Source organism: Quercus suber, unplaced genomic scaffold (genome assembly GCF_002906115.3).
Source record: "Quercus suber isolate HL8 unplaced genomic scaffold, Cork oak 2.0 scaffold_593, whole genome shotgun sequence".
NCBI lineage: Eukaryota > Viridiplantae > Streptophyta > Magnoliopsida > Fagales > Fagaceae > Quercus > Quercus suber.
The window spans coordinates 238,920-249,686 of NW_027070038.1; the positions used below are offsets into that span (position 1 = coordinate 238,920).

Here is a 10,767-nt window from a genome sequence, read left to right on the forward strand (position 1 = left end):
TGTCAAAGGATTTCAAGCCCTTTCAAGCTGCAAGAACACAAATGGGACAAACTGAAAATCTGTTATTTGGAATTATGTGTAACTCAAACATACAGCTTTCAAGACAAAATACCAATAATATGCTAAATATAATGCCATAATTGCTAAAACAACAATCAATATGACCAGAAATATATATGAGCACCAACTTCTTCAGATACTTTTCGAGCAGCTCAAAGTTTAGAGAAAAAAAAAAATTTGTAAATCAAGAATTTAAGATGCTCTAAATAACTCATCACAAAAAGGGGCAGTTAATATCTGAAAAGAGTTTGGAGGAAAAAATCACCAGCAGTAGACCTACACTGCGCTTTGGACTTTCAGTAACTAGTTTTCATAAGGCATAAAATGAAGATGCACAAAAAATTAAGGCTTACCCATGTTTCTGCTACAACCAACATTACAAAAAAAACCCAATCCCACTCAAAGAAAACATATTTGAAAGAAATTGTTGGCCAAGCTCACCATCATTTATAAGAGTATATAATTCCAGCCTAATATTGAACTCTGTAACAATTGAAGTTAAGATGTGGATTGAAGACAAATACGTTTGACAATCTGCTCAAGAAAATTAATTAATTTCTATTCCAGATAAAATGTGACTAGAATTCGAAAGTATTTTTAGTCTCTCTGATAGACCTTGAACTTTATAAAATCAACTTCCTGCATAAATGTTGGCTATTTTTGTATCTTGCCCTCAGTTGTATTTTATGTGCTAGTGTTAAAAGGTGTTCCAAGGTTCATTGAATTCAAGCAAAGTGATGCAAGATGTCTTCAAGAGTGAAGACCTTGCCCCTGACCGACATTGCATATGGAGAGAAGAGTTACAATAAGGTTAGCCTAGCTTAGTTAGGATGGTCATTTCTAGAAAAGCAAGTGAAAGATATTTAGTGCCTGTTGTCAATTGCTAATTATATGGGGTATATATATGCCACTACACACATAAATAACCAAATAAAATTTCTCTATTTTGTCAATTTTACGGTTAAGATTTTATTTTTATTTTTTGAATTTAATCAGGTTGCTGTGTACACCTTTAAATTTGTTTCAAAGGTAGAGAATTATTTTCCATTAATTTCATGCAGATGGATGATGACTCCTTCAGATCTGAATGCAAAATATAAAAACAAGTTACCCATCTAGATTCACTTGATAACCTTTAATGCTTGTCTTACCCTCACCACCTCCAACCAAAAAAAGAAAGAAAAAAAAAAAAAAAAAAAAAAATTTAATGCTTGTCTTACCCTCACCACCTCCAACCAAAAAAAGAAAGAAAAAAAAAAAAAAAAAAAAATCACATGGGTGTAGCAATCATACACCCTAGACTGTAAATCAAAGTTGGGAGACCTGACATGGAAGGCAAGGCAGGCGGTAAAAAGCTCTCCCAAAAAAAATAAATAAATAAAAAAAGGTAAAAACAAAACCCTATCCGCTTATAGAAAGTAAGTAAATGCACAATGGCCCAGAAAAGAAACCTGCTACCGTGCACAAAAATGACCTACCTGTACCCGCTAACTTGCGCTGGGAGAGACCACTCTGGCCAGTAATACAGCAGCTACTTCAAGCTCTATAACCACCGCCGTCAAGCCACCGATTCGGTAGCGGAAGAGTTTTCGGGTCAACCTGGATCGGCCAGCACTACTGAGCACAGGAAATACCTGGGGCTCTCGATCGAAGCCGGAGCGGGAAATGGGTATCAGAGATACGCCAGCCACATAAAACCACACGCATTTGGCTCGGCACGTACCCGGCGAAGGAGATGGCGGCAGCGGAGGCTTTGGAGGGACCAGATTTGGAGTTGGGCTTCCCAAATCAAATGTGATTCTTTCGGGTCAGTTACCGGCTTCGATGTCGCCCGGTATACGCGCCGCGGCGCCGTGTGCGGCGGAGGCGAGGATGCAGAGGTCGCCGGAGAGTGGTAGTGCCGATCAGGATACCACACATCGTGAAAGAACTGAGGAAGAGTTGATTGACGAAGAATTGAACATGCCAAGTTTGCTGGTGGATATGGCAGACAGGGAGATGCTTGTAATTAAGTCCGCCAAGGATTCGGTCAAAGTCGTCTTCGGATGAATCAGGTAATGATGGAGATGGGTAATGGAGTTATACATATAACTAAACACTATGGTGTTTGAAAAATGGTTGTATTTTGTATTGAATGTATGTGTGTATGTGTGTTTGTTTTGTTTTGCCTTAGTTCTTGTTCTTGTTCTTGAACTAACTATGGGATGAGCTTCCTCCATGTGCTGGGTTTGTAACTCTGTCAGTCAGTCTGCAGATTAGGTAGTTAGCTACATAGAAGAATTAGATGCTTGTGCTGCTAATTAGCATCTTTCTTGGTGGCTGGTTGTGCTGTGTATGCTTTGTATTAAGCTACTTCTAAGTTCTATCCAGTGTTTTGGAGAAGTCCACATATAAGAGTGTTTGGTTTCCCAATGAACTTGTGCTTTCTCATGAGGTACTAGGCTCTCTTTTTATAGGATGTATAGCACTACAAAGAATTTTTGTTAATAAGAAATACTTACTACTAGTTACTAGTAGTTTTCATGATTGGGATTGTGAGGCCATAGATGCTTAAGAGACCTATATATGTTAACAAGATTTGCTCAAAAAAGAGCAAGAACATAAAGATACTCAAAGGGCCTAGTTCACTGCAACTCTTAAGCGTCTGAATCTTGAGGTTATTATGATCAAAAAGTGTTTATGTTGTGGATTGTGGTAGAGAAGATGAAAAAGGAGGGGGGGTTGGGAGAGAGAAGCATGCAAAAGTTGAATTTTAATAATATATAAATTGAACCACAAGAAAGCGTGGGAGAAATTACTCTGTACACCTTATATGCTACTTTCTTCTCACACAAGCATGGGTCAATTTATGGGCTCCACTTTACGTGAGAGGTAGATGTAGTGCATTGGATGTCTTAATTGAAAATTTTCATGCAAAGAGCAGGATTTTTTATAATAAAAAATTTTGGGCACCAATGAGGATTTAGAAACACCTCTCCATTGTAGGCACTCCTATGTAGCCTTGCCACATTACTTTGTTCATTAGGCCTTATAGAGCCATTAGAGCTGTGCTAAACAAGCAAGTTTGCTTCTTTAAGCTGAACCAACGCAGAGTAATTGTGCTAAGAAGGAAACTGTGCTCGTTTTCTGAAAAGTTCCAATTGCTAAGTATGAAACATGTAATTAGGATTACACTCTCTGATACTTGTTCATGGGTATATCCTATCATACTCTTCAACACCAAAAAAAAAAGAAAAACAAATCTCAAACAATACACCCAGCAGACCTTCTTGTAGTTAGTCAAGCATATGGGTCTTCATCAAAAAAATTTTAAAAAATAATTCAAGCATATGGGTCAAAAAAAAAAAAACGACGCAGTGCACTTCACAGTTCACAACTACCCCACATACGAGAAGGAGGCTGTGGGAGTAGTTAAGAAATATACAAAAAAGCTTCTTTTTTTTTTTTTTTTTTTTTCCCCTTAAAAAGCTCTATCCATATATAGTTATTATCATTATTGTTTTCAAAAAAAAAAAAAAAAGATAGAAAGTTATTATAATTTTTTATGGGGAAAAAGTAAGTTATTATTGATTATTAATTATATTTTTTTTTAAATGCAAAACTTAAGTACAGTGCCTTAGGTATTACTCTTTAAGTTCCTCTCTTAAAATTCAACTTTGTGGCTTTTTTTCTCATGGAATGGAAGTGTATTTTTAGTTGAGTAGCCACATGGCTGAATTTTAAGAGGGGAATCTAAGTAATAAACACCTTAGTACTATNAAAAAAAAAAAGTACCTGAACTTTCCGGCCTTCAATGTTTAAAATTCCCAGATAGAAGGCAAAAATTGTGCCAAATATGAAGTACTAGCATTTTGAGGAAAATTTGTGAATCTGACTGACTGGTTTTTTTCTTTCTTTCTTTTTTTTCCCTTTTTTTGAGAAGAACACTGACTTTTCTTGGTTACTACAATGGTGGGGATATTTATATATATATATGACTATGCCTTTGAAAGATATTCTTGCAAGTAGATATTTTTTTAAGGTTTTTTTTTGGGATAAGATTAAGAATTTTTAAGTTACACAGCTGTAACTCTCTATAGAAATTAATATAAAGTAGCGTGGACATCTTTAGGGTTTGGTTAGATCAGTTTATTTAGTTAAAATTAAAAATATTTTATTAAAAGTATTATAAATAAAAATAAAAAGTAATTAAAATATTATAGTGAGATTTATAAATAGTACCAAAAATGTAATAAGATTTATAAATAATAATAAAAATAAATAAAATAATAAAAAAAAAACTAACCTTTTAAACAATATCAAATGCACACTTTTTTTTCTATTTGTTAAAGTATAGATAAGGTTCTTATCAAAAAAAAAAAAAAGTATAGATAAGGTTTTAAAAGTTGTACTGTAGCTTAAAAAAAAAAAAAAAAGATAGCCAAAAAGTCATTCCCAAAAGGACATTTATGTTTTTTGGATAATTATTTGTTTGTACTGAACTATGTAAGATTTATATTGTATTTATATTGTAGATTAAATAAAAATGTTCAATTTTAATTTATAATGTAAATTTTATATTCATAGCACACTATAAACAAATAATTTTAAAAAATCTTATAATTAATGTGAACTAATAGTTTCCTTCTTCTTTTTTCCACATATTCGTATATGGTATTTTAATGGATGCTTATTGCTTATTGGGTGGTGGTTGAGTGTGGGGTAGGGGTTTGTTTACGTGGTTGGGATTATTTGCAACTTTTTTCTTTTTCTTTGTAAGTTTAAAACAGCTGCCTACGTGTCTACGTTTAGAGCCATGTAAAATTAGGAAAACAAATTTTTTTTTTTTTTTTGAGAAGCTGGAAAACAAAATAAAATAAAATAATTCCACCTCAGCTTTTAGTGACCGCATAATCAAGCAATTTAACAGGAAAATAACGGAAGGACTGATTTAATCTTTATTTATTATTTATATTTTTATATTAATAATTGTAGGTGGAGAATTTGAACTCTTGATACTCAATTAAAAATCCTCAGATACCTTAAGATATCAATTGAACTATTTACCATTTTCTCTACCCTTTTTCTTTTTTAGTTAAGCAGCCACATAGATAAATTTAAAAAAAAAAAAAAAAAAAAAAAAACCTACGAAACAGCACCTAAATACTATACTTAAGTTTTGCCATTTTCTAAAATTGAAACTGACCTTTTTATTAAAGTAATTTCATTCGATACGGTGGTATAAAATACATCCTTAGTGAGCAATTTGTCTAAACAAGCCAGGTGTTCTTCTAACCCTTTTTTTTTTCCATACAGTCTTAATTTTGCTGGTTCTAGCAAGCATATGGCCTACTATTAAAAAAGAAGAAGTTATTATTCATTTTTATATTGACTTACCATCAACACATTCTTCTTGTTTTCTATTAACAATGATCACTGTATTTATGGGGGAAAAAGTTGTTTATGCCATTATGTCAATGGTTCTATTGCCCTTAACCCTTAAAAGATTTTTTTTTTATTTAAAAAAAAAAAAAATCAATGTTGACAACTTGCCATCACTGTAATTGTGAAACTTTGTGTGGTAAAAGTTGTGAATGTAGACTTATTGTTATATTAATGTCATTAAACGATGTTTTTATTGCCCTAACCCTAAAAATAAACATTTAAAAAAAAAATTATCAAGTTGTCAGAAATAGACATCTACTATTGACAACTTTCTATCAATATAGTTGTGAAAATTTGTGTAAAAAAATTGTATATGTATATTTATTGTTATATTAATGTTATTACTTGATATGTCAATGATTCTACTACTCTAACTCTAAAAGGCACCGCATACCCTTGGTGCGATAGTCACTCCACAAGTATAAGTGCTTGTGAGGTATGGGGGGAAAGGATCGGAGTTCAAGTCTCTAGGAGAGAGTTTCACACACATATACATTTAGATTAGGCTAGAGTAGAAATTCTATCTTGTAAAAAAAAAAAAAAAAAAAACTCAAAAAGAAAACTTTTTTTTAAATTATCCTTTCTAAATATATTTGTTTAAATTAAAAAGAGGGTCACAATTGGTACTTTTGACATTAGTATTGCGTATGGTTGTAAATGAATATAGATATTTATGAACGCCTTGGAGGCTATAATGCATGTAAAAAAAAAAAAAAAATCCTAGGGTTGCAAGGAGACCCATAAAAAAAATTTAAAAAAAAAAAAAAAAAACCCTAAAAAAACTCTAGCTAGAAAGCTCTAATTCTTATTAAGCACAAATTAGGCTATAAAATAAGAAAAATTACCCCCAAAAATGCCAAATTGAGAAAATTATTAAATTAATTCTACAAACTAAAGGAGACATCCCAAAATAAGTGAGATCTCATTCTAAATTTTGAATTGATATTTACTCTAATATTAATAATAAAAAATTACCATAAATAGAAAAAATGACTTGTAGGGACTCAATTTAGATAGGCCCAACAATACATTTCTAGAGAGTGGATGAAGAATTAGGCCCTAATAGACTAACAACGTTACACCCAGAACCTTTTCTCGTTGAAGGGGGATGAAGCCAACTTAGTGCTAAGAGTAGCTCCTCGGCCCTTGTCCGAGGAGGTTCTTTCTCCATTTTTCCCCCCCCCCCCCCCCCAACTGCTTTGCTTGCCCTTCTTATATAGTCCTCTTCCTCCTATCTCTTTCTTCCATCTGTTGACCATTCACTTGCCTTCCCTCTGACCGTCCGTCCCATCAGAGGCCTTATCAGTACTCGAGTGGTTCACAAGGACCAATGTTACCCTGTCTAGGGCTTACATCCCCATTAATGCGGCCAGGGGGTTAGGTAAGTGCATTTAGTGTAGACGTGACAACCTGTCCTTGGCCCGCTCCCCCGCCTGGAATTAGCCTCGGTACACTGAGGACAGGGATGTCCTCTGTGTGGATCCAAAAAAGCTTAGGTCTTCATACGCCATCCTCGGACGATCATTCCTCCTCGGCATAGGCCATGGGCCAAATGCAAGATGGGCCGAGGCTACCAGGCCCAGGGGCCCCACATGACTAATGAAAAGCCAAAACAAAAAAATTTACCCGAAAAGTGATGTAGGTTATCGTTGTATAAGGCATGAGTTTTGATCCTTACTACAATTCTTTTCAAGTAACCAAATTTCTTGTGATTTCGTCCTTGACTATGGTGATTTTTACCAATACTTTTCTACTTCTTGAACTTCATATTCTTGAACTTCTTATGTATTGATATGGTGATTTTTACCAATACTATTCTACTTCTTGAACTTCTTGTGTATTGATGATCTTTCTGTTAAAAAAAAAATGTGTTATCCATTGGACTTTCTCCAATGCTGCTGCTAGGGTTGGTTTGTCGAAGCTACCCATCAAGTACTATGATTAAAGATTTTATAGCAAATTAGTAGTTTGATCAATCACGTTCTCTATGTGGATTCCCACACTTTTTGTGATTCCAGAGGCAAATTTGTTAGGTCAGGTAAACCTCAATGAGCTGAAGTATGACAACCACAACCCAATAGCACATCAATTTTTGACTATTCCCCCAAATAATGAGTCTAATAATGGAGGCTCAAATGACCATATTTATTCGCATAATTTGAGGGCTGTAGAATGAAGTCGATTATTATTGGGAAAAAAATGAAGAAACCCGATAAAATATGTATTTTATTAACTCATTCAAAATTACATTATCTTAACAAAGAGATGGAAGAAGAAAATTACATGGCTTTTACCTAGTTACAAACTAAAGAAACAATTGCATTGCTTTGATTCCTTATTACAAACTAAGAAAATGCAAAATTACATTGGAAATGAACTATTTTAAATCCTTTGATCTAGGCTTGAAGGTTGTGTCACAAAATGAGGTCTATCTAAGTTATCAAGCTTGCCCAATCCGAATATGTCTCCCAGTAATTAATGGCAAATGGTCAATCCCTCCAAGTCAAATGATTTCATCCAAAGATGTTACATTAAACAAAAATCAAGAAATAACATGTGAGATTACATTAAAAAATAGAACTTGAATCCCTGAAAACAAATGTTAGTTCACACGACCAATGACAGAATAAAACTGCATAGAAAAATCACACATAAAATGTAGATCCAATTCATGCTGATAGATTATCATAATTTTCCTTGCACGAATCTTTACTAAACTCATTTTCCATGAAAAGAAACTCATGGAATACCCTCTTAAGGTCATATCTACTCATGCATGGCAAGATGATGACAAATTTTAACTCATTTGACCATACCCTCAAGAAATCATCCACATGTTCATCAGTTCCTTATTTGATGCAATAACTGATCGTGATATGCAATTCAATTTCATGACATCAAATGGAAATCATTCTTATTCATATCACAATTTTAATCAAATAAGAATTGATTAGAAAACTACATGTCTATTTTACTTCTAATAAGAAGCTTATTAGCGGTGGAACTTCTTTAGGATTTCTATTCTTAAAGAGAGATCTCGTCCACATTCAGATCCCCACTTCCATTGGATGATCCATGAGTCTTCTCCCTATGATGGAGCGAGGAAACGTATTGTTGATGCCTTTATGGCTGTTGCTGATGAAGAAAACAAGGTGACCATTCATCTTTATTTGCCAAGCAAAACCAGGGATTTGAAGTTCTGATTCAAGGTGAATGAAATTGCATTTGGTCCGAGTGATTTAGATGGTGTAAAGGTAGCATCTGGACTATTGAATATTATGCAGAAAATGCATGATTGAGTGTGATTTTGGAGGTCTTCGGGTTCGTTTGCACAAGATTGATCAAGGGATTGAAGGTGATCTTTCCATGGAAGGAGGGTATCTTGATGAGGAAAGATACACAGAGTTCACAAGAGTGAGCAAAGAACAAACAGAAACAAAGAAGAACAAAGAAACATTAAACTATTTTAAGAGACAAAAGAAAATCAATAAGAGCAGAACAATCCAAGAGACCCCAACACTGAGACCAATCAAAGAGCATCCGTTGGCACAAATCTAACTAAGCCAGAGATTTCTTAGTATTCTCAAAAAAACGCCGATTACGTTCAGTCCAAATAGTTCATATCAAACAACCTGGAACCAAATTCCGACTGTCGAAATTATGTTTCCCCATCCAAGGATGCCAACAAAATAATAAGTCTACAAGACTACAACAAAACTTGGCATGACCCAATCAATCCCAAACAACTGAAGCATATACATCTACAAAGAATGAACTAACGGGCTAAAAATCAGCAAGTGATCCGCAAATTCCTCATTTCAACAGCACATACAACAACGATTCGCCAAAAGGAGACCACGAAGCATAAGATTATCCAAAGTAAAAATCTAGCCATGAACTGTTGTCCACATAAAAAAAGCCACCCTTTTAGAAACCTTTACTTTCCAAATGCCCTCCTAAGGGAAAATAGAAAGAGTAACATCTTGAATCTTATGATAAAAAGATAAGTGTCAAACTTCCCATTTCCATTGAGGCTCCAACAAAGACTGTCACAACCACCACCCCTAGGAATCCGAGATTGTATCAAGTGAAGAAATGAGAAAGAAGCCGTTAACTCCCAGTCATTGAATTCCCTATAAAATCTTAAATTCCAAACTCTGTCGTTTCCACCCACTGGAGGACTCAAAACGTCATAAATACAAGCTTCCTTATTGGCTAAACACACAAATAACTGAGAATAAGAGTCATAAGAGAATTATCCCAAATCCACTTATCATGCCAACAGAGAATATGTGAACAATCACCCACCACAAAAGACAGGTGCTTAGAAAAGTTCTCCCAACCTTCACTAATGCTTCGCCATAAACCACACCCATGATCCATTCTACAAACTCTAGTGCTCCACACACCCCCCCCCCCTCTCCCGTTGTGGTTAATGGATCTCCTGCTAGTTTCTTTGGTAGCTCATGAGGTCTAAGACAAGGTGATCCGTGGTCTCCTCTTCTCTTCCTTTTGATCATGGAGGTTTTAAGTCGGATTCTATATAAAATTAAGGAAGGTGGTATTCTTCGGGGTTTTCATGTGGGACCTGTTAATACTACTGGCATTCGTATTCCCATTTTCTTTTTGCTGATGATACCATTTTTTTCTGTGATGCTTTTAGGGACCAGTTGCTCTCTATTAGGTTGGCTTTGACTTGTTTTCAAGCCTTTACCGGTTTGAAGGTGAATGTGAGGAAAAGGGAGATTGTCCCTATTGGGGAGGTAAGTAACATTTAGACTTTGGTCGACATTCTTCAATGCAGGGTGGGCAGTTTGCCTATGAATTATTTGAGAATGTCATTGGGTACTTCGAATAAGACAACTTCTATCTAGAACCCTATTCTGGAGAGGATGGAGAAGAAGTTTTCAGGCTGGAAGCGTCTTTATTTGTCAAAGGGTGGCAGGCTCACTTTGTTGGAAAGTAACCTTTTAAGTCTTCCGCTTATTATCTTTCTCTTTTTATTGTTCCTAAAGTTGTGGCTATTAGATTAGAACGTATTCAAAGGAACTTCTTGTGAGGTTCTTCAAAGGAGTGTTTCAAATACCCTCTGGTGGCTTGGGAAAAGGTCTGCTTATTGCTGGAGCTGGGTGGTTTGGGAATTCGGAAGTTGGTGTCTTTTAATTTATTAGGAAAATGGCTTTGGAGGTACAACCTTGAAACTACCACTTTGAGGCGCCTCGGATTGTGGCATGGCTTGTTGATCTCACATCTGTGGCGAGGTCATGCCATGAAAATGGGGAG

The 10,767-nt window shown here is 35.0% G+C and overlaps 1 long non-coding RNA gene and 1 pseudogene across 2 annotated transcripts in view; one reads left to right on the forward strand and one right to left on the reverse strand.

Moving 5' to 3' along the window:
* LOC112027776 (uncharacterized) overlaps positions 1 to 10,767 on the reverse strand; it is a 25,463-nt gene continuing 14,696 nt past the window's right edge. For both annotated transcript variants that reach the window (XR_010625558.1, XR_010625559.1), the window contains one exon: positions 1 to 27. This is a non-coding gene — a long non-coding RNA (uncharacterized LOC112027776). The remainder of the gene's footprint in view (positions 28 to 10,767) is intronic.
* LOC136063904 (ethylene-responsive transcription factor ERF025-like) lies at positions 805 to 2,470 on the forward strand (annotated as a pseudogene).